This window comes from Mustela putorius, unplaced genomic scaffold (genome assembly GCF_011764305.1).
Source record: "Mustela putorius furo isolate JIRA1106 unplaced genomic scaffold, ASM1176430v1.1 tig00000151_pilon_pilon_pilon, whole genome shotgun sequence".
Taxonomy (NCBI): domain Eukaryota; kingdom Metazoa; phylum Chordata; class Mammalia; order Carnivora; family Mustelidae; genus Mustela; species Mustela putorius.
Genome location: NW_025421296.1, coordinates 10048905 through 10073994, shown reverse-complemented (window position 1 = coordinate 10073994; position 25090 = coordinate 10048905). Strand labels below are relative to the sequence as shown.

The 25090-nt window shown below is 39.9% G+C and overlaps 1 long non-coding RNA gene across 2 annotated transcripts; it reads right to left on the bottom strand.

The window, feature by feature from the left end:
• Nucleotides 1-3037: 3037 nt before the first annotated feature.
• LOC101677350 lies at nucleotides 3038-17533 on the bottom strand. 2 transcript variants are annotated; one of them, XR_001182177.2, is made up of 3 exons: nucleotides 17349-17533; nucleotides 17024-17121; nucleotides 3038-3169 (listed from the first exon to the last, which is right to left on the bottom strand). It is a non-coding gene; the product is annotated as an uncharacterized LOC101677350 (long non-coding RNA). The 2 variants fall into 2 exon arrangements; XR_001182176.2 differs by lacking the exon at nucleotides 3038-3169 and adding an exon at nucleotides 13320-13507.
• Between the last annotated feature and the right edge of the window lie 7557 nt (nucleotides 17534-25090).

Below are 25090 nucleotides of genomic sequence, written 5' to 3'. Positions count from 1 at the left end.
AAACAAGGATGCTTGGGAAATGTGTAGAAAATAATTTTATTTAACCTTTTTTTCCCTTTCTATGAGAGTTGAAATGGAACCTGATAAAATAAAGCATTCTATGAGAAGAAAACAAATATAAGAAAAAAAATAAAAAGATTGAGAACTATCTTTAAATACTTTAGTAAAGATTTTCTATAAATGTGCTCATCACAAATATGCATTTTCTTTTATTTAAAGCACTTCTATCTGGAATTCTACTGGGAAACAGGCTGTTAGCTATTGTCTCACTGGAAGTTTAAAGAAAGCTCATTATTGATTTACACATTCGTATCCAGGCTTTTCATTACCTCATACTGCTTTTCCTCACATACACAGTAAATAGATGGCGAAGTTGGTTTTACCAGGAGAGAAATGTTTCCTCTTGTTCTCAGGAAGCTTTTCTACCTACTTTTATCATTGAAGGGAGTCTTTGCCTTCTGCCAGTTTTTGTTGAAATGGGGTAATCTAAAGGTCTTTTCATTCAAAGCTGGAGAAACTTAATCAAGTTGCCTCCAGTAATAGGGGCAGGAGGAAGGTTCACAAAAAATTGCGCGTGCATAGGACTCAGGAAAACCTCAAACAACCAGGTGCTCAGAAGGGCACGGCATGTCTCCCCATCCCACCGCTCCACCGCCACGGGCACGGCATGTCTCCCCATCCCACCGCTCCACCGCCACGGGGACGAAAGGAGCCCTTTGCCTCTGCCCATGACCTCCAGTAGTTTTTCATGGTTTCTTTTTCCCCATAATCCCAACTTCCATTCCACAACTGCTCTGGCCCCTGTCTCTCTCATGACCTTTCAGCTCCAACAGCCAGTGCTCACTTCAAACTGAAAATTTAATTTGAATTATTGAGAAAAGGTATTTGACAAGCTTTGCTTATTATTTTGAACCAGGCTCCATCTTGTTTGCTATCCATTCTGTGGAGCGTTGACCCTTGTGTCGGAAGTCCCTTTCTCATACAATCAACTTGACTGGGGGTCCCATGGCTTTTGCAGGGCTCACTCTTTCATGGGAGCTGGAAAAGATGATTTCATTTGGAATGTAGTCTGAAGTGTCATGATTGACATCTTTGGCACAAGGACAGAAATTCGGAGTAACTAAAAGTGAAACATAAGTTTCCTGACTCCCAGATCTGGCTCAGTTAAGAAGCCAGAGTTCCATGGGAAACACACACACACACACAGATCTGCTCATTCACATTCAAACACATGTCACCTTAAAATCACACTCTATTTCAAAGTCAAGCTCTTTTGAGGCTTAAATACAAAATCGAAACTAGGATTGATATCTTGTTATCTACTTTGGTGTGCATGTCTCAACAGATACTGAGAGAGAGAGAGAGAGAGAGAGGGTACCTGTGCTTTTTGCTCAAATCACAATCTCTGTTTTTTCTTAAATGTTTAAGCAAAAATTGCTCAAATTCTGTAACAGTTCCCTTCTTTATGTGATGCATAATATGAAATGCAATAGACCGAATATTTGTGTCCCCATAAAATTCATATATTAAGTCCTAACTCCCAATGGAATGATATTCAGTGGTGGAGAGGGGCAGGCTTTGGGAGGGTCATGTCCTCATGAATGGGATGAGCATCCTTATAAAAGAGACTCCAGAGAGCTCCTTCACCCCTTCTGCCAAGTGAGGACACAGCCATCTACGAACCAGGAAGCCAGCTCTCACCAGGCTCTGAATCTGCTGACACCTTGATCTTGGACTTTCCAGACTCCAGAACTGTAAGAAGTAAGTTTCTATTGTTTATAAGCTACAAGTATATGATATTGTGTTATAGCAATTCAAACAGACGAAGACACGAAGTAAGCATACTCTATATTAGAGATGAATCATATTAGGGTTTGGCTTACTTTGCCTTGATAGTGATTTATTTTCATTTGAAGTTGAAATTTAAGTGTAACCCTACAGAAGAAATATATATAGCAGGGCTATATTTGGTTTTCATTTTAGGAGAAGCTTTGCATTGTTGTGGCTAGAAGTAAAGTCAAAGGAGAATTCCATTTAGAGTCAGGATATTGAGTTCTTGCCTTGATTTTGCCACAACCCCTCTGTGCTGGGCCACAACTCCCTCAATGGTATAATAAAGGGGTAAACTCACCTTCAAGTTCAAGAGGGAACAACAGGGGCAAAGGGACTAAGGCTGGAGAAGTTCTCCCCACCTCTCTTTCTCACTCAATTCACTCTTGCCTAAGTTGCCAAATGGAGGAAGAGTTAGTTCTCAAAAGTCTAGGAATTGCTTCACTGAATGAAAAACTTCAAAAATCATTGCCAAATTTCCTAAATGAAAGTAGCCAGACTTAACAGCTACATATTGCATTATTCCATTTAAGCACCATTCTGGGAAAGCCCAAAACATAGTGATGGAGAGTAAATGAGTGGTTGCTAGTGGATTAGGCATTGGGGATGTTCACAAATGGGAAACACAGAGGAATATTTGGAGGCAAGACAACTTTTCTCTATCTTGCTTATGGTTGGTTATGATGAGAGTTACTTGCATTTGTTAGAACTCAGAGACTCATACCCCGATAAAGTAAATTTTACTAGATGTAAATCATAAAATAAAATTTAAAAACTCATCATTGATAGATATTTTATCATACAGGAATGCCAGTGTGCGAAAATGATTAATTGCCCACTTTTTTGTACACAGTGCTGTGACTTCAGTGATAGTAGAGCCATTTTTCTTTATCACTAGCCAGATGGTTTCATTTGTAGGGCCCTCCTGTGCCCCTCAACACTGACCTATTTTTTGACAGAATTTAGAATTCCTGCTGTTCAATATAATGAGGTGGAAACATCTCGCCTCTCAGGGCTTGCGTCCAGCTCGCCAATGAGTATGCCTTTAGACTGTCGGCAATGACACGGCAACCTTAAGCACTGTGATTTCCTACTTGGGCACAGATTGAACGCTGTGATTATAACCATAGGTAGAGGCTGACAATGATCATGCAAAGAGTAGCCAAACAATAACTGATGAAAGAAAATTTCTCAGTTTAATAAAAGGAGGAAGATGGTTCGACTCACAAAAATAAGGCACATGAAACTACTTTTGGAATACTGACATTGTTAGACTGGAAGTCTCCAGGGTTGTTTTGCTAAGACTGAGCAATTTTGATGGGGGAAATTGCAGCTCTTCCTGGGAAAGCAGAGGATAAATTTATTAGAAAGTTACATTTATGAAGTCATATACATTACATATATTAAGGTTAAATAAAGTCATATTTCATAGCCTATGGTTGTACATGGAGCCCCATGTCATCCAGTCATCCTCTGCTGTGCTCCCCCCATGGTGTCCTTCTGTATAATTAGCCTGTGACTTTGGTCAATGTGTAGTTGGGTCATGCTTAGACTTCCAACAGCAGCAACAAAGAATAAGACTTGTTTCTTGGCCCAACTCAGCTACTGACTGGTTGTAATTCTTGGGATGAAGCCCTAAATTTCTATGTAAATCTCACTTATCATTAAAACTTGAGGGAAATAATAATTTCTGTGTTTCCTCAAAATATTTCTTTGTTTTTAGTTGTTGTTGTCATCATTGTTTTTTAAAGATTTATTTATTTATTTTTAGCAAGAAAGGGAGAGCAGGAGCCAGGGAAGCAGAGAGGGAAAGAGAGAGACTACCAAGCAGATTTGCACTGAGCTCAGAGCCAGATGTGGAACTCTATCCCACCACCTTGAGATCACAGCCTTAAGCCCAAACCAAGAGCTGATGCTTAACCAACTGTACCCAGCATGTTTTTGAAAGTCTATCAAAATAAGCAAACACCATACAAAGTTCAGGTATTGCTGTCACTATTATAATGGGAATCAAGAATGGAGATCTGCAGTAAATGGAAAAGCAAGATATGAGGAAAACAAAGTAACTTTTCTCTCCATCCCTTAGCCTTGACATGTAGAGTCCAAACAATTAACCCCACTTGCAATGCTCCATCTTCCTTCTCCCTTCCAATTCTGACTTCCTGCTTTCTGATGTAGGCCTCAAGACCACACATGTGAGCTACTGCAGCAGCATGAGCTTCCCAGCTGATGTCCCCGTGACCCTCAAATCCCCCTGTTGGAACCCTGACATTCATCATCCTCTTGACCTTTTCCTGCCTAGAAGCTTGCTTGGACTCCCAGGAAAATGACCACCCAGGAAAATGTCTAAACATTATTTTAAGACATTTTGTAAAATCAATCTCCTTAAGTCTAATTAAGAGTTGTTCTTAATTCCTTTCATATGATAGATTTCCCAAGAATCAGGATCATATCTTTCAGGGTTTGCTGATTTTTTTAAAATACAGAATATGCATAAAGTCAATATGCAGTTCAACAAGTCTACAGTTTAGTCTTGAGCTTTAGATTCAGTTTCCATGAACTGTCTTCCCATGAGCCCTTCACAGAAACATTTGCTCTGAGGAAAATCATGGTAATGATTTAATATCTCTTAAGCACATCTTTACCCAAATAATTTCTCATAACAGTCACTAAATTCAAGACGGATCACCAATTTTATAATCCTAACTGGGACAACTTTGCACTTTTTTTTTTCAAGTAGAAATTAAGAGAGCTTTTAATATAGCAATTAGTTTTTACTGCCAAACAATGTATGTTTTTTCTAAAAAATAAACATGCTTAGTAGACAACAAAAATAAATTGCATTATTAGACCCTATCCAAGAAATTTATCCCATCCTGGAATTGCCTTAAAATGTTGTGGGTTTTTTTCCCCTAAAATGATGGCTTGGGGTGTTTTTCTCCTTCTGGATGTTTATTTCTCAAAGCAATTTTCTGGCCGAAATGAAGTGGAGCATTGCCCCCAGCCCTTTTGGCAGTTACACTAAGTGAAAATGACAGTGTTTATTAACCCTCTGGCCTCTCTCAGAGCTACCCTTTCTGAGTCAATTGTCATGATTTACGGAGGAGAGTACCATTCTGATTTTCCGTTTTCCCCCTGATTACTCTTTCAACACTAGTGAGGTGGGAGATGGCATTGTCTCAAATACCTACCGAAACTAAGATCATTCATCATTAATAACACAACATATAATCCAAACTTTTTCACCTGTCCACCAGGAAAAGAAATCATAAAAAAAAAACAAGGAAAATTTTAGTTTTTTTCCCCTCAATGCCCTGCTTTTGTAGATTTACACCAAGAACTTTATCTATATCCTAGAGAAAATGATCTTTCTTTTAATGACAGTTCAAAATTTTGAAACAACTCATTTTCTGACCAAGTCTGAGTAGGCTTATCAAAGCACAACTGGCCCAATGATGAATATGGCTTTTTACTTTCTGTTTGTTTGTTTTCAAATTATTTTCATCCAAGTGCATAGGATTCCTTTATGGTAGGGAATAAAAAGTAGACATTAATGTTTTGCTGCTTACTCTTGCTAGACTTGGTTTTAAAAGTGTTTCCGTGGATGAAGGCTGAATGTAATACATAAGCTCAGATCCTCTGAGAGACAGATGCTAAGACAAAATGAGACAAAACAGACATTTATTGGGAAATGCCTTGACAGAGAGAAAGAGAGGAGCAAAAAAGGGAAGCGATGAGGGTCTGACACCCCTAAAGGGAGAGAAGGAATTAGAAATGGGTCAGAGAAGCATCATAGGCAGTGCTTCTCTGGGTAGGTCTCAGCCTGGCTAATGGGGAGGTCTTGGGCAAAGAATGCTGGATAGAGACATCCAGTGTCAAAAGGAAAGATGGGGCTCAAACACTCCATTGTGCACAGGTGTTTGCCAGGATTGGTCAGGAGAGCATGACTTTGGCACAAACACTATAGTAGATCCAAAGGTGTGACAGCAAATGACACATTTTCCAGCAGGTCCTTTCAGAGGGTGATCTGAGTGACATAACCCCATGGCCATCCCATGCACCAGGAAAGGTCACACGCTATAGCTATCAATTTGAATTAATACAAGATGTTTCAGTGATATTCTTTCTTCATTAGTTAAACATGTCCTCCATGGAAAGGCTCTAAGGAATCAACTTAAGGGAAACCATGCCACAACCTGGCTTAGAGCAAATCATTTTTTTGTTCAAGGTTGTAAATTGTGTTTCAGTAGAAACTAAATCTCAAGACAGATTCATGAACTTGAAGCACATTGACTCTTAGAACATTAAATATAAAATCCATGACATTTATCATACATACTCATGTTCCAGTGTGGGTGTGCATGTCCTTGGTATTATAGAATATTTGTTTTATTATGCAATTTTATTACATTGAGATTTCAGTTCTTGGGGGATACTTAGGCAAATAACAATCCTGATTTGGGCTATTCAGCTGCTCATAATGGACCAGGAATGCAAAACTTGAAGAAATGGAGATGAAGTAAGGTTAACTTTTGGGGTGGGTTGTAGAGGGGAGGAAAAGTCCAGGAGAAACTCATTTGCTGCAGCGAAGTATGGACCATTGTTGAGTTACAGGCCAGGGTCTAGACTGGAGGAACTGAGCTACCAAGTCAGGGAAGAAACAGTAGCAAAGCCAATCTAATGTGATTCAGAGGTTGAAGAAGTATGCTATTCCTTCTGTTCAGAGATAGCATCTACCTCAGTGTCTTCACTGGTGGCGACTGGAGGTCACTTTCCAGAATGTCAGAAAAAAGGAAAGGGGAGGAAGAGAGGAGCCGACATTTCATCACATAACTGAACAGAACTATCCACTAGGCCAGGGCAAAAAAAAAAAAAAAATAGAGTGTATAAGTGTATTCTAAAATATGTCCTACTGATTCTTAAGTTCAGCCTTTATTTTTTACAAGGCATCTATAAATAATTTGACAAGCCAAATTCTACTCATTGTAAACACCTCAGTTTATTTTCACTGATGTTGAACACTCAGTTCCAACTGTCACAGCAATGAGTAATATATCACATATACGAGTTATATGCCTGGTAAGAAGGCCAGATACACAATGTAGGAGGGGCTGTGTGGGAGTTTCATCGTGATGCCATTTTCTAAACATCCAAAAGGTAGGACAGAAATGGCTTTCTCTGACACCAGAGATGCCAAAAAGGGTTAGATGTCTGGCATTCTTAGGGAAACTCACACAGATGAGGGGATGCTGCTGAAGAACTCTTTGGTAAAAATTGGGGATTGAGAGCAGGGATTGAGCTAGTAAGTGTCCTCTTAAATCATAGACTGCCCACTTGGAATTTTAAGCTTCTCTTTTATTCTACTATGACCTGAGATTCTGGTCCAATGGGAGTCAAGTTAGAGTCTTTAGGTAGTTAAAGTTAACCAAGGTTTAAATAAAAACAAAGGAGAGGTGCCTGGGTGGCTCAGCTGGATAAGCTTGGTTTCAACTCAGGTCATGATTTCATGGATCATGGGATCAAGCCCCACATTAGACTCTGCATTCAGCATGGAGTCAGATTTTGGGTTCTCTCTCTCCCTCAGACTCCTCCCACTCATGCTCTCTTTAAAATAAATAAGTCTTCAAAAATAAATAAACAAAACCACAGGAGTTAAGTTTACCTCCCAAAATGTATAACTGAAGTGATTTCACTTATTTTCTGGATATTCTGTATGGAAAAAAGAAAGAGGCCATATCCCTATGGCAAAAGCATAAAGTAAGTTTACTGAGAGACTAACAAAGATAGCATAATTATGCCCTATAGCTAATTTTCAAAAAGAGAAAGAAAGAAAGGGAAAGATCTATGTTATAAAATTAATGATGGCATAGTTAAAACACACATACAATGAATCTTGATCTATTTAATCCCAATCAAACCTATTATGTTAAAACCAATATAGAACAGACCCACAATGAGGCAGTTTACCTACCAGAAGAAAGAACTACCAGATATTTATCAGCCCTTATCATTAACTAGAGATGGGACCCAAAAACACGAGTGGTTTGAATGAGAAGGGAATTGCCACATCCGTGGGTTTAATACTGCAGCATCGCAACTTGTGCCACAATATGCATTTAGGTTTTAAAATAACATTAACAACTTAAGGTAGCTTTAAGTCTTTGTGGTTTGTTATTAAATTCGAGAAAGGAAATATTGATGGAAAGAAATCGTAGTGTTGCAAACTAAGGATATGAATCGCTGCTGGAAAAGATGAGGAAGGCACTTGGAAAAAAATAGAAACAATGACACTATGGCCAGAGGTTTAAGCATAAGCCTTTCCCTCAATTCCTTGGCTTTCTATGTTCCATGTGTAGCATGGCCTGGATAATATAATTTACTTTCATCTCAGATAGTAGCATCTGTTGGCCTGTTACTAGGAAAACATCAAAATCAAAACAAGCTTAAAAGTGAATCAGACTGAGTAACAATGAAAAGCTGTCAGGTGTTTCATTTTTCTCAAACAGACATTATAAAACTTCCAAAAAGAATGTTATAAAACTCTGAGTGGGGGCACCCAGGTGGCTCAGTTGGTTGAGCTTCCAACTCTTGGTTTCAGCTCAGGTCATGATCTCAGGGTCGTGAGATCGAGCCCCAAGTTGGGCTCTGCTCTAGGAGGGATTCTCTTTTTTTGGAACAGTTTTAGGAGAATAGGAATTAGTTCTTCTTTAAATGTTTGGTAGAATTCCCCCGGGAAGCCGTATGGCCCTGGGCTTTTGTTTGTTTGGAGATTTTTAATGGGATTCTCTCCCTCTCCCTCTGCTCCTCCCCCTGCTCTCCCTCTAAAATAAATAAATAAATCTTTCAAAAAATGCTCTGAGTGAGCGATGAAGAACTTATTTTCAGTTGCTTGAGGCTACAGCAGGGTGGCAAAACCCGCTTCAGCAAAGGGTGAATCGAGGATGGCGGTGGAAGCAGCTTCCAATTAGCTCCCAGAGTGCTACTTCTTTGCTGGGCAGAGGTGCCACTATTTATTTCAAGCATCATTTGCAAATGTCCACTTATAATGATTTCCCAAACATTACTTCAGTATTTCTACAAAAGGGGAAAAAGAAGAAAAAACTTGAAGAGAGGTATTTTAGATGCATGAATCTCCACTACCTGGCAGATATTTTGATAATAACAGAAGACATTTAAGCCTCAGTTGGAAAAACAAAAATGTAGTTTGATTAGCACAAAAGCATTTATAGTGGGGGCGCCTGGGTGACTCAGTCTGTTTTAAGTGTTTGCCTTTGGTTCAGGTCATGATCCAGGGGTCCTGGGATTGAGTCCTGTATCAGGGCTCCCTACTCACGGGGAGTCTGCTTCTCCATCTGTCCCTCGACCCTCAGCCCCACCCCCCACTCCTGCCCAAGTGTGCACAAACACTCTCTCTCTCAAAAGTAAATAAATAAAACATTTTAAAAAAATGTTTATAGTGTGCCCTCTTATAATGTTAGCAACAGTTAGGAATGGAAGCATGGGACAGAAAAGAATGAAACAGTTTTTTTGCTGGGTTACCGGTGACACAACTGAGGTAAATTACTTGACCTCACCCTGGGACTGATCACACACCGGAGGAAGGAAACACCTGCCTTCCAAGTGCTGGGAAGTTTAAGTGACATAGTTTATGCAAGTCCCTGACTCTGTAGCTAGCACAGTCTTTTCTCCCCAGATTTATTCATTCATTCATCTCTCTCTCTCCATGTCTGGAATCAAGCAAATGTCTCCATTTTTAAGGGGGAAGGCAAAGCATAGAAATAGAAAGTACAGATAAATGGCTTTAGCATACAATTTTTAAATGATAATTAAACAAAATATTTATGAGCACTTAAAGAGAATGTGGAATCAACATGAGTTCATGAAGAAAATGATACCCCATAATTTAGTTTCTTTTTTCTCTTCTAAACAAAAAGGAGTGGAGGAGGGGAAGGACTTACTTCTATTTCTGGCAATATGGCAGACTGGATATACAGAAAACTTCTCCTAGGATAAAAGGCCTAAAAATAGTGGATTTAATTTAAGAAATGTAAATGGTATCCGTTTTAAACTTGGTTGAGAGTAGAGAGTAGAGGAAGACAAACAAAGAAAGTCAGAAAGCAGATCACACATGGCTCAGTGGTGGAAAACCCATGTGTGGCTGGGGACATCAGCCTGTGTTTCACAGCCTGAGCCTGTCTGTGAGCAGTAAGTGTAGTGGGTACCCAGATGAAGACTGGGACCTAAGCACAGAGAGAGGTCTGATCAGATATGTCATATGGCCACCTTTGGGCTCTGGAGGGAGATGGAGAAGTCCGTTAATCATAAATCAGCAAGTGCGTGATTTGCAGTTGGAATCCCCAACTACTTATGTGGCTCAAAAGTCCCAAAACTGTAAAATCTAATTTAAAGTCACCTTAGTTCGCTGGTGCACTCAGGTGCTAGCAGAATACAAAATTTCCAACTAGGAACAACTCAACACATAAAGCACAATCAAGAGCACCTAGAAAATGCAACAGTGAAAAAGATATCGCTTTAAACAACATCAAAGGATTGATGTCTTGGAATTTATCCAGCAAAAGATACGTAAATCTTTTATGCAAAAAAAGGTATGTAACTTCTTTGAAAGATATATTCATTGACAGGGAGACTCAGTGCTTAAGGATATTAATTCTCCCCAAACCGATTAATTGAATCAATGAACTTTCCAAGCAGAATCCCAGTAGGCTTTTGCATGGAACTTGATAAATTGATTCAATTTTATGGAAAGGCAGAGAACCCCAAATAACCAACATATTCTTTAATAAGAAGTCTCATGTGGTAGCTGGGGTAGAGGGAGGACTTGGTCTTCTAGAAATCCATAACTGGTAATTGTCATATGATGCTGGCACGGGGCTATGGAAAGCGGTCAACAGAAAACGACAGAGTCCAGAAAATAGATGGGTACATATGTGTGAAGAGGAAAACTACCCAGAGCAGGTCCAGGCCAGGAGGCTCCAAAAGATGGGAAGTTACTAACAATAAGCTAGAGATAACCAGTCTCTTCTGCTTCTGTAAACAAGCGTCCCCCCGCAGGCTCCCCACACTTCAAACAGTCCATTCCCCACAGTTTAAACTGCCCAGTTTAAACCTATCACCAATGTTTTAGTGATTTACCAGACCCACCCCCCAAAAAAGCATTCTTACCAAATAACCTAACTTCCAGAAGGAAACTCCCAATTCCCAATTCTCTTAACAATAATGCTTTACTAGAAGGAAAGCCAACCTTAACTTGACAATGGCAAGACCTCCAATATCCTGTAGGTCCTCTTTAGCATGCAAAAATTCTTTCCAAACCTTCCTTTTCCTTACCTCCCCCTACTCCCAAGTCTATAAGTGGTTACTCCTCAGAACCCTAGGGCAGCAGCTCTTTCTGCCCCATGGGTCCTGTCCCTGTGCTTTCAGAAAATCACCTTTTTGCCCCAAAGACGTCTCAAGAATTCTTTCATGGTCATGGGCTCCAGACTTCCCAGATTCAAAAACCATCTGCAAGACTGAGGTGACAGTTCAATAAAGAAGGAACACAGTTTTCGTAAGTGATACGTAGGTGGTTGGTTACATATTAAAGAGAAAAACTGAAGAGAATTTCTCAACGACCTAGATTTTAGAGTTCTGTTTTGTTGGTTTTTTTTGAAGAAGGCAATGCACATCACAGGGAAAATATTAGTAAACTCAAGAATCTCTGATTTAAGTCCTGTTTATTAAAAGACATGACAAAAGTAATGAAGAAACAAGCCAGAGACTCTAACAAAAAAGGTGTTTTCAAGACATGATTGTCGAAAGATCAATATCCAGAATGTATGAAGAACCCCTAAAAACCAATGCAAAACAACAATCCAATACCAAGTAAAATACTGCACACAGACAGGCATTTCACAGAAGACAAAACATAAAAGGCCCATCAAAAGATGCTAAGACTCATTAGCAAGCAAACTGAAACCTCACCATCAAGCAAACCATCTCACAGCAGCCATGGGTCCCAGATTTAAAATGAGGAAGTTTGGTTAGGTCTTAGCTAAGATAGAGGCTGCTTTTAGGCAACCAGCTTGAGCAGTGGACACCGGAGTAAGGTGGAAGGCCCCACCATGACCCCGGGCGGAATGCAAACAGAGCCCTTACGTGATCCAGCTCAAAACAGCTATAAACAGCTATAAACCAATGGTTTACTTACAGCCAGGCTAAGCTACCAAAATAGGAAAATGCGAGACATTGCCATACCCCCATAACTCCAGCCCCCACCACTACTACCTCACAGACAGACTGCTTCTCCTTTACTGTCCTGCCCACCGCTCCCCTGCAGAGTATTCTGCAAATTTCTATCTCCTTTTTTTTTCTGTCTGGGTTGAATTCTTTTCACTGCCCCTCAAGGCCAGGTGTCCACCTGATACAGCTGCCCGTAGCTCCCAGGAACGTTTAAGGGCTGCCTTTAGACAGCAAATTAAGCAATTGTTTTTGGAAAGCCTTTTGATGCTCCTTAATAAATCTGAACTTGAAAACACACAATAACCAGCAACTCCACTCCCTGCTTTGCTCCTTCGAGAAACTCTTGCACTTTTCTAACAGAACACAGATGTAAGAGGGCCCATAGCATTATGCATAATGGCAAAAAACCGGATACAAGTAAAAAGATAAATTGATATAAAAAAATTGTATTGAAAATGAACCAGATGTAGCCAGCCACAAGCATCCATGTGAATGGATCTAAAAATATTACATTAAAGGAAAAAAGAGGAACTCATGTAAGAACACATAGGGTATTAAGATCCCATTTATATACATTTTGAAAAAAATTCAACTATTGTTTCTGGATACATACACACATATGTGGTAAAAATGTCAGAAAAGGAAAGTTAATTAAAGACTACATTTGGGATAGCAATTGCCTCTCAGGGAAGCTGGGAAATAATTACGAAACAGTACTGAGGGAACATCAAAGCACAGGCTCTGTTTTGTATCTTAAGCTTGAGGGTAGATACAAGTGCCTGTTTATTATTATTTTCAAAGAGTTCTATGTTAGCTGCATGTGTTATTGTGATATAATAAGAAATATATATATTTTGGTCTTCAACCCCAGGATCCTGGCCAGAGCTCACAAAGCCCTTGTAAGGTCCTAAGTGCTAACAGAGATAGAAACAACTTTTGTTACAATATTTGGTTTTCTCCCCAGTTCCTGATACAGCTCAGGAGTTGAATAAGAAAGGTGAAAGAAGCATCTTTCATTATTCAGAACAAACCCTTTACAACCACATTTGAGTTTATGTTAATGAAGTGACCTTTAAAAAAACTCCTAAGTGTGGGGGCTGGTTGCCAAGGGAACCGACCTCCTGATTAGAGGATTGGAACTTGTGGCCCTACCCCCTCCACTTACAACCTCGGGGGGCGGGGGGGGCTGGAGATGGAGTTCAATCATCAATGACCAGTGATTTAAACAATCGTATTTATGTAATGGAACTTTCATAAAAACCCTACTGAAGGAGTTTGGAGACCTTACTGAGGCTGAACAAGAATGCATCTCTGTGCTGGAAGGTTGGCATACCCCAATCTCCTCTGGAACAGAAGCTCCTGTGTTCACTTGGGACTCTTCTAGGTCTTGCTAGATATAGCTCTTCATTTGGCTTTTCATTTGTATCCTTTATATTTTCTGTAATAAGTTAGTAATAGTAAGTAACTTGTTAACCTGTGTTCTGTGAATCATTCTAGCGAACAATTGAACCCAGGAAGAGGTCATGGGCAGCCCTGATTTATAGCTGGGGGTCAGAAATACAGATGGCAACCTGGGACTTGCAATTAGCATCAGAAGTCAATGGCGGTCTTGTGATTTTTGAACCCTCTTAACCCGAGCAGTCTATGCTTCCTCCAGGTAGTCATTGTTGTAACTGAACTGTAGGATACCCAGTTGATGTCCATAGAGAACTGGAGACTTGTTTGGTATGGAAATGTTCATATTAGTGCCAAAAGTTGTGAATGTAGAGAGATTGTGTTCTGCATTAGTCTGCTTTTTATTTATGACATTTCACAGTAAATTTTAAGTGCCAAAGGTGTAGTACTTATTGATTTTATTATAGAGCAAAATCTTGTCAGTTGGGTATATCTGCAGCTAAGGTAATTAATTGACCTAAGAATATTTTTTGGAAGGTCTCAAGTGTGCTTATGGAACTTGCTTTAGAACTTGACTTCCTTCTTATTCATTGCCTGTGTCCATGTGATCTTGAGAGCTCTCATCACTGTTGTGGAAGTATTTACCTTGCACAAGGTCAACGTATAAGCTGTTGTCTAGTTGACAGAATCCTGAACTAGTACTGCTTAAAGTCCCTCTAGTAGTGTGTCTTAGAATCTAGGGCCAGGGCTGCCTGGATGGTGCAGTTGGTTAAGCATCTGACTCTTGATTTCAGCTCAGGTCATGATCTGAGGGCTCTGAGACTGAGCCTTACATTGGGCTCTGTGCTCGGCGGGCAGTCTGCCCAAGACTCTCTCTTTTTCCCTCTGTCCCTGCCCCTGCACATGCTCTCTTTCTCTCTCCCTCTCTAAAATAAATGAATAAAATCTTAAAACAAAACAAAACAAAACAAACAAACAAACAAAAAACTAGAACCAGGCTAATGGAAAGGAAAATGGAACAAACTTTAGGGAATGAAGCCTGAGAATCATAGGGGTGGGTAAGATTATTACCATATATATGACAGTGAGCTGCAAATATTTGCAGTCAGTTACATGAAACAGTAAGGAGATTTCTTCTGCATCGCTCCTGAGAAAGCTTTTGCCCACTTGAGGGGAGCAGACTTTAGCTTCTCATGAGAAAGAATTTTGTAAAAATTCAAATTATTCAACTAAAACTGAAAATGGGGTGACAAGCTCACTAACAAGTATGTTTTCATTCCGGCTGACAGCCCTACTGCCCCTATTTTTCAGCCAGACCCTGAAAATCACTATCAATTATCCCAGAGACTAAGACATAGAAAAGCAGAGTTCTGTTTGTTTGTCATCATATTCCCATAAATTACCATAGGTACTATGAATTAAACAGAGCTAGCAAAAATAAGTTAAGTTTGATCCAATATGCTGATCTGCTTTGCTCCAGGAAACAATATCAGTTCTTCCCCTTTTTATGAAAATATTTATCCTTGGCTTATAACAGTTTGATTCTCTGTTCCAATATCTCTGTTGTACGTCTAAGTTTTCTGATCACAATCTGGGAGCGATACTGAAGATTTATTCAGAACCGTGCCTACTCCAGCAACAGTGTTAGAGAAAGTAGATTAGAAACTGCTGAAAAGACAGATGCTGCAGAGGTCAGACAAAAAATAAATACAGCCCTTGAGGAAAAAAGGATGGTAATTTCCAAAAGTCATGCCATTTCAAATGTTAATATAACAACTAATGTATATGAACTACTTCACCAGCTCAGGGTACAAAGATGCCATTTACTCTTACTGTTGCAGGACTTTGTGTCCCCTTAGTGCGCAGGGTTCTTCGTAATGTTGCTTTGTAGAATGAAGAGATAGACCAGACAAAGAGTGGTGGGCAGCAAAATAAAGTTGACTGAACAAGAGCATAAAGCTCCCAGAGAGGGAGGGGACTCTAGTGGGTTTCCCTCAGAGTTTCTAAGTTTAGGGGGTTTTATGAGCTCTTTGCAGAACTTTCTTAAGCAATCAGGGTGTGCTGAGTCATACCAATCAAGATTTTGGTCACATATCTGTCTACCTATTAGGTTCATGTCCACAAGCTGATGATCCTTTTTGGGCTGACATCTGGGGGCTAAGGTTTAACCACCCCTTGCCTGTGATAGGGACAGATATTTTTGTGGTTAATTGTTTTATTTTAGGACTTTTTGCAGAAGTCATTTCTGGAAAGGCTGCAAAGCAGAATGTTAGTGGGGTCCTGTCTAAGCTGCAAAACACGATGTCAGTGCTGTTTTATCTTAGCTAACCTGACTCTAAAAAAACCTAACTTTTAAAAAAATTTTATTTATTTACTTGTTAGAGAGAGAGAGAGAGAGAGAGCACAAACAGGCAGAGTGGCAAGCAGAGGCAGGCAGAGGGAAAAGCAGGCTCCCCGTGGAGCAAGGAGCCCAATGCAGGACTCATCCCAGGGCACCAAGACATGATCTGAGCCGAAGGCAGACACTCTTACTGCCACAGGATATTGTGTGGTCTTGCAAAAGTGTGTCCTCCTGCCCTGTTGCTCTTATGTAGTTGTCAATGGTGACTCACACATGGAACTTTGTCTACACAGGAGCTGAGCATCAGTTCTCAAAATGACAATACCATGCCGGGGTAGTTAGACCTCCAGCAGCATGAGACTCAATGCTATTCTAAAACCAGCCCTCATGCCAAATTCATAAGGCCCTGACCCTGAACCAGGATCTTCAGCTCAGTTGCCCTCTGCCATTTTAAGCATGTGGTCTGAGGCATTGGGGTGGCTCAGTCAGTTAAGCATCAGACTCTTGATTTTGGCTCAAGTCATCAACTCAGTGTTGTGAGATCAAGCCCCGCATCAGGCTCTGTGCTGAGTTTGGAGCCTGCTTAGGATTCTCTCTCTCCCTCTCCCTCTGCCCTTCTCCCCAGCTCTTGTGGGCTCACTATCTCTCTCTCTCTCTCTCTCTCAAACAAAACAAAACAAAACAACAACCAAAAAAGCGTATGGCCTTCTGGCCACCTGGTGTCTATTCAGGGCCTTCCTGATAAACCTGAAAGGTCCCCTGAGTTTGAATCTCAGGAAGTATTAGTTAGATCCTTTCAGAAAGCAAATCTTCTTCTTCATATTATGTGGAAATTTATCATCTAGCACATCTGCGTCTAAATTCCCTGAGGGTTCCACTTTATCTTCCAGGTCAAGAAAGCATCTTCACCCTATAGTTCCATATTTCAGGAACCTCCCTGAAGCAATTCTTCAAGCAACAAAGATGTCACCCTCAACACAGCATTTAGGCCCTCTCCCTCCTGGAAAATAAACGGTCCAGTTGCCCCACTTAGTATCCACCCTGTTTTAGGCATAAAGTTCAATGTGGCTATAACCCAAATGAACAAGGGACATTGTAAAATATCCCACTCTTGCTTGAAAACAAATGTATGCTCTACAAAGAAGCTCCATGGATTCGACTCCAAAATCATTGAAGAGTAAAGTCAATGGTCACTGTAGCTTTCTTGAGCAATATTACCTCTCAAGTCACTCTGGACAACTCTAAAACCATTTGTTTCTTTTAGTCCAAATCTTCTCATTTTACTTTCACCAACCTTCTATTTTTAGAATTCAAACCTAAAGAGAAGTTATAAGAAAGTTTAACATGATAAAAACCCATACACTGATCCTGTAGATTCACTAATATCTCTCTGTCCCATTGATGGTTAGTTAATTCCAGACATTATAATATTTCATATCCAAATATGCCAGGATAGTTCTCCTAAAAATAAGAATATCCTTCTCTATAACTACAGGCTACACAGTTGTCTCCCTCAGGAAATTACATCCATACATACTAATACCTATGATATGCACTATATTCAAATTCCTCCATTTTTAAAACCTTTTCTCTGTCCAACCAGGGAGTTTCCATGTCATGTTTCTTTAGTCTTCTCTAACTATTAAGTTGCTTCCATTGTTGATATTTTTTCAGCTTAACTTAGATATAATTGAAATACAACATCATATAAGTTACATGCTCAAGATGTTGATTTCATACACTTACAGACTATGAAATGATTACCACCGTAGTGTTGCTGAAACCTACATTATGTCACAATCACCATTTCTTGTTTGTGATGACAACATTTAAAATTGGGTGCCTGGGTGACTCAGTTGGTCACACATGGAACTTTGTCTACATAGGAGCTGTGGTCTGAGGCATTGGGGTGGCTCAGTCAGCTCAACTGCCTTTGGCTCAGATCCTGATACTGGAGTCTTGGGATGGAGGCCCCATGCTTAGTAGGAAGCTCTGCTTCTCCCTCTGACCTTCCCCCTCTCATGTTCAATCTCTCTCTCTCTCTCTCATTCTCTCTCTCTCTCAAATAAATAAATAATAAAATCTTTAAAGAAAAAGAACATTTAAAATTTACTTTCTTAGCAACTTTCAAGTATATAATACAGTATTATTGACTATCCTCACCATACTGTACATTACCTCCCAGGAACTTATTTCTCTTATAACTGGAAGTATATATTCTTTGGTCATTATCTCCCCATTTCACCCAACCCACTACTCCTGGGAAGCAGCACTATACTCTGTTTCTATGCACTCTGCTTTCTTAGCTTCTACAGATAAGTGGTATCATACAGTATTGGTCTTTTTCTGATTTATTTCACTTAGGATAATATCCTCAAAGTCTACCCATGTTGTTGCAAACGGAAGGATATCCTTATTTCTCATGGTTGAATAATATTCCATTGTATATATATCATATCTCCTTTATCCATTCATCTATCAACAGACACCTAGATTATTTCCATATCATGGTTATTTTTAATAATGTTGCAATGAATATGGGTGTACACATTACTCATATTTATGAAGAGCTCAGTCCTATTGTTTTGCAGAATGTCCCTTTGTTTTTGGCTGATTCTTCTCTCACAATTAGATTCAAATTAGACATTTTTTAGCAGTTCAGTTATGTTATGTGTTAAACATCCTCTTTAACTATCTCTGTGTCTCCCAAAATACTTTTCCTTCAGGCAGCCTCCAAATCTTTAGTTCTCTCCAGGACTGCCTTATGATTTCTGTGGACCCTGGGCACTTGCCCCTTTGTAGAAATATTAAAAGTTATGTTTTATACTGTTTTGGTATAAAGGTTAATATAATCAGTCTGAGTTCATTATTTTGTACTCATTATTATTCATTTTTTCTTCTGATTTTAACAGAAATTAAACTTAGAGCATCCTATGAGTCCCTGAAAATAAAGCAGTCCCAAATCACTTTCTCTTCCTTGTTCCAAGTGTTGCTCTCTCTTTCCCTTTCACCAAATCTTACCAGCTTTCCATCTTACTTTTCCTTTACAAGGCATAGACACCCAAGAACATTTTTTACTGATACTCTGAGACTGCCTGAAACCTTGGGTTTCTTCCAAACTAATCTGAGCTGCCATTTGGTTAGCACTTACTATGTCCCAGGTACTCAGTAAAACACCATCTATCATGTCCTTAAATCACTACAAAAGCTCCCATTAGAGGCGTACTATTGTTCCCAGGACACAGATAGAGCAGCTGAGGCTTTCAAAGGTTTCAGTAGCTGGCTCAAACTCTACTGTCAGAGGAGGTGGGCAGGATTCAGACCAGATCCATCTCACTCCATGTCCCAGAGCAGCCCCAGCTCTTGCCTGGAGACAGGACAGTAGGGAAGGAAGTGGGTGGGGCAACGGGAAGCTATTCTGGCTGTTCTCTCTCCTTCGGCAGAAGGGAGGTGCAGGCAGCGGGTCCTCTCTCCATTTCTACCTACCAGGTCCTTAGAGAGTCTTTGGATAAATTTCCATAGGAAAACAGAAAAGCTTTTTGCTCAGCTAAATTCTATCATGTACGTACACCCCTTCCATGCCTTGTCTCAGGTTCTGCCTATAAAACAGTATATTCTGACTGACACAATAGACACTAACAAAGCAGGCTCTAAGTGCTAATAGATGCCTCTTACTGCCAGCACTAAATACAATATTCTAGTATGTGGCAGCATTCAAATGTTCTAAAGTTATAAAATTAAATTAAATTAAAGTTATAAAATGAAACATTTTAGGTGGGGAAAAAACAAAGACAACTGAAATACAAACAAACCTATGTGCTTTTATTTTTTTTTAACTGATTTAAAATTTTCTGATGCTCAGTTGCACCCTTCAGCCATCATTCGACAAACTAGAGCTTTTTTTGGAGAAAAGACGCATTTCTGGACTCGGGGGGGGGGGGGAGTACATTTATCAAATTCCCTCCTGCCCGTGGAATAAAAGCTCAGGATACAGTGCTTCGTTTCTCAATAAGAAAGAAAGCAAGGCGCTTGATTTTTTTATTAGGTGTGCGCCCAGGCTCCCTTATGAAACAGAGATAAGAGCAGAGCGTGTCTCGGTGAGTAATCGAGCACTGTTCATTAGCTGACTGAGGCGGTGGCCAGCAGCCAGCACAGCACCAAGTAATAAAAGCAGTGGCTGTGTGGGCTGGAGGTAAAGGTGTCTGAGGGGAAGGCTGTGACTAAGTCTCCACTAATCACTGTTTCATCAGTGCCTCACAGTGGGACCTTCCGCGGGCATGCTTAGGTTCCCACTCACACAGACATCAAGGCATCTGCCCAAGAGGATGGGGGTTGTGTCTGAAAACCCTTAAGCTACATTCATTTATAACCCCAAGTATGAAATAAACATGAATCCTTACCAGTAGAAATAAATGACTGAATAAACAAAGAATGAAGAGAAGAGACATCTCTTCCTTATAGAAGAATCCAAATACTACTCCTCAGTCCAGGAGATGGAGCTTAATCCCCCCACCCCCACTCCTCAGGGATGGGCTAAACATAGTGACTTGTTCCCAAATAATAGAGTAGGGAAGGGGGAAATGGTACCTTTGTGGGTACTTTTGCAGGTACCCTTGCAGACCTGGGAAATACTTGCTCAGCCAAGGGAAGGTTCCCATCACCAGGGATGTCACATAAATATCATGTACTCCCTGATCAAAGTGACAGGAATGGGACTTCACCTCTGTGGTCTTCATTCAGAACCCAGAGTCCCAATCTTCAATCTCCAAGACCTCAGACAGACCAGATTCTCTGGATCCCTGACCAGTCCTCCTCAAGACTGTGGAGGTTCTGAAAAACAAGGAGACCCTGAGATCCTGTCACAGATCTGAGGAAACTCAGTAGATGGAAAGACTAAATACAATGCTGTGCCCTGAACTGGATCATGGAAAACCTGTGGTTTCCTTAACAGACTCATACATCTGACAAATAAATCATGAAGGTGTTAGATGTTGATGTTGGAGACCCCAGGTGAGGGGTATACAGAAGCTCTGTGCTATATTTGCAACCTTTCTGCAAATTCAAAATTATTCCAAAATAAAAAGTTATTAAAAAAAAAAAAAAGAAAGGAAACTAAGTTTACTCGTTTACTCCCTAGGAAAGGAGTAGATTATTAGGGATGTCTACTACTTTTTTTTTTAATTTTTTAATTAACATATAATAAGGATGTATACTTCTTGGTGTATTCTATAAGCTAATTCACAGTTTGATTCCTCCTCCCCACACTTGACTTAGTTTTGCAATACAGTATTGCAAAACTTTGGTATCTAGAGTTTTCATTCTTTATATGCCTTTTGAAATCAAAATGCTTGCTGTTGATCATCTTGGGACAGCTAAGCTATGCACAGCCTGAGCCTGGAGGGCAAGCCCAAAGAGCAGATTGAACTTTCGATCTTAAAGCCTTTTAATATATTCCAGCTATGAATGGCTCTCTGCGTAGGGCAGCAACACTATTGACAAAGGCGAGTGGTCAGGAAGGGAAGGGAGCATGTTAAGAAAATGCTAATCTGTTCTGGACAAAGGACTCTCCCTGTCTTTCCAGAGACCCTCCTCACAGGGCAAAAATGGACTGGAGTGGCAAGAAGAAGAAAGGAGCGTGGCAAACGGGTGTGCTCCTACCCTATCCCAGGCCTGTCTTAACATAGCCTCCTAGCTTGACTGTCACCCACACCTTGACTCTAATTACCTGGAGCTCTGTGTCCCCCATGCAGACTTTCCCAGCTTCCTCCCTTGACAATGGCCGCCAATGTCCTAGAGGTGGTGGGAGCCACCAGCTCCTATTGCCGCAGGGGCTAAGGGACAAGGTGTGATTCTGCAACCAGAGTTGAAGAAAGTTTTCCTCCAGAAACAACTGGAAACTTGGCTTTTTTGGCGCCTTAACATAGCATTATGCTTTCTCACACATTAACAGATTAATCTGTGTCGGTTTAAGAAAGTAAGCTCCGTTCCATTGCACTATTTCTCTGTGGAAATCATTTCGAATTCTGAACATCAGCTTCTAACAGATGATTTGGAACATTTAAGTTGGGAATTGCTTGATCAAATGAAACCATCAGCCCCGATGAAAGTGGAAGATATAAACCTTGGTAGAAAAAATAAAAATCAACTCAATTTCACATAGAATTTAAGATGAAAAGAGAAAAGAAAATGGAATCAGAATAGCATAAGCCCCGTGAGATTAGCTCTCCTTGACTAAATGCAGAAACTCCCAAGCCCTTGTTGAGTTAGGTGGCATTCCAAGGCAAGGACATCATCAGGTTGAGCTTGTATCTTTCATAAGTATTGCAGAGGTCAGGAAATATGACTTGGAATAATTTGGCACTTGACTACCATGGTGTCCTCTTTCAAAATGGAAATGACTATCTTTGTTTTCCATCATGCACTGCAACAGGGATTCACACATTTTCATGAGAATTGAATGGGTATACAAATACACTCCTGGGGGCAAAGGGAAGGACAGAGTTTGAATTCCATTATGAGTTTTCTTTAGAAGAAACTACCATAAAATGGTCCCATTCACAGCCCCATAGCATCAATATAGACTTGGGAATGGGAATATTCTTTATTTCACTTTGCCATGAAAAGCAACTCACAGCTAAGGAAATTTTTTTCATTCACCAGATACCTCCTTTTAAATGTCTGTTAACTTTTAGGCTTCTGAGCTACTCTTTTTTTGACATCAACTGATCAGTATCCTCTCACAAGCTATAGGCCAAAAACATAGCATAATATCTGATTGAAAATTAAAATGCAACTGATTTTTGTGAAGAAAAGAGGTAACAGCTTCCAACGTGGAGCTGGGACTGTATGACAGAAAACCTCTATTCTAGCCATTTCGGTGTCCAAGCTGCTTCAGAGTCAGGGAGGTGACTAGGAAATTGGGATTTTAAGAGCTGATCTTTTGATCTGCTGTTTCCACTAAGGCACAAATACATCTTCTGTTTTGGAAAATCATCAGGTTTTCTCTGCTGCCCACTGACCTTCAGACGGTCTGCAATGCCCTTGGTCCACTGCAGGGAGCCAGGGACTGGGTCCATCTGCATAGCAGAGAAAATCTTACATCTTCCATTTAGGTGGGTGGAGAAATCAATTTCTTAAAAATCTGTATAAACCTGGTGTGCACTTGAATGTGAGCTTCTTGAAACATTCTTTCCAATAGAAGGATTAGGAAATCATTGGGAAAGTCATTTTTACATCTCCCAGCCCCTGGATCTTTCTACCCACCAGCTAAGCTGTTGGCCCATAGATGTTCTTGGTACTTGAGTCCCCTCAGGGACTGTGGTATCTCTGAGGTCTAGGCTAAAGAGGTAAAGTGAGAGGCCTTTTTGAATAGAAGAGTCTAATCAGAATTATTTTTTCTAATCAGGATTTTTTGACATCGTGATGCCTGCCAACATGCATTGGGGGGAATGAAAGACCTCAAATTCAGCTCACATGTGAGCTTATTCAAAATTATATATAATCCAGGTGTCTCTCCACAATGCAACGGATGTAAATTCCCTCTCCTATTTTGTGCCTCACCACTAACAATCTGCTTCATACAATCACAACAGAGACTATTAATAGGAAAACAGTAGGAGAGGACACTTTCAGTGTTTAATCTGATGAGTATGTCTATCTCTGGGGACACTGAATATATGATGATATGTATATGCACATAATGATTATTTCATTTCCCAGTGTCAAAGATTCTGTGAATCCTCTATGCCTATATTTTCTGTAAATAAAACATTTCCTGCCCAGAAGGTTCATATCATTCATGGGATTTTTAAAAAGTTCTTTTCACTGAAGTCCAAGAATCACTTATAAGGCACATCTATATTAGTAATTTGTTTAAGTCTATATAGTATTTGTGACACACAGGCACATGCATATGTGAAACTGTGTAACTCCTTAGCACATATATGTCTTCAATTTAATTGTTAAGGAAAGCTGTATGCATTCAGTTCTCTAATACTGGATTAGTTCCCAGTAATTCTTTATTTTCCGTCTGAAATTTTACATTTAAATATCTATTTTAGGTATGGTTCTTTTTTTTAAGATTTTATCTGTATATTTGAGAGAGATCCTGAAAGAAAGAGAGAGAGAGAGAGAAAGCATGAGCACAAGCAGTGGGAGGGGAAGAGGGAGAGGGAGAAGAAGACTCCCGCGGAGCAGGGCCCATTGTGAGGCTCCATCCCAAGATCCTGGTATCATGACCTGAGCTGAAGGCAGATACTGAACCAACTGAGCCGTCCATGTGTGTTTTGGGAACATGGGAGTCATGTATGTTTTGGGAGCAATATCTATATCCATCCCTTGAGGAGACAGTGAAGGTTAAAGCAGATGAAAACCACAGAAGGTACGTGCATCTCCTAGTTCGATGTGAAGTGCCAGGTGCAGAACTTGCATTAGGAAGTTATGGAGATCACAGATAGATACCCCACGCCAGGCTGAGATGAAGTCAGCATTCTCATATGGGGAAAGAGCAGACGTGGAGGATTCCACAGTTACTGAAGCAGGAAGACTGGGTTTGCTCAGAAAGTGCAAACTTGTTTCCTTTTCTGGCCATCTGCAGTACCACAGCCTTCCCTGTCCTCTTTAAAGGTGCTGCATATCTTTCAATAAATCCACATGAACCAAATCAGATGTTAGCCTGGCATCTTGACAAAGTAATTTCTTTGTGGGGCAGAGAGCAAGCATTCTTATACCACCTCCAAAACATGTGCAGCAGTAAAACCCATGGATGGGGTATTAAAAACAAAAACAAAAACAAAAAAACAAAACAAAAAAACAACAAAGTATACACTGAATAAAAGGTACTAATTATTTTACAGATATTACTGACTTGGCATAATAATATTTCACTGGTCCTTGACCATGTTTCTCAGTCTCCCATTCCTAGTCTTAGTTGCATGTATGGGGCTAAGCATTTTCTACAAAGAATTGAGGAGAAACTAAATACATAAATATAAAATAGAGTAACAGTAAAATTAACAGATAAATTTAAAAAATTAGATCATGAAAGCACATGAAAATATAGAACATATTTGTGATGAATTTGTAAAATTTTCAAAACTACACTTAATGACTTTGGATAATCATAGTTGAAGCTGGCTCTAAATAGAATATATAGATATTATTAATGACATTTCAAAGGAAATACTTCAAATTTCTAGACTCCAATGGAGCAACTATCCTTTCTAAGACATCATTTAATCTTATCTTTTAACTTGTTGAAAACTTACTTAATTTATAAATGAATTA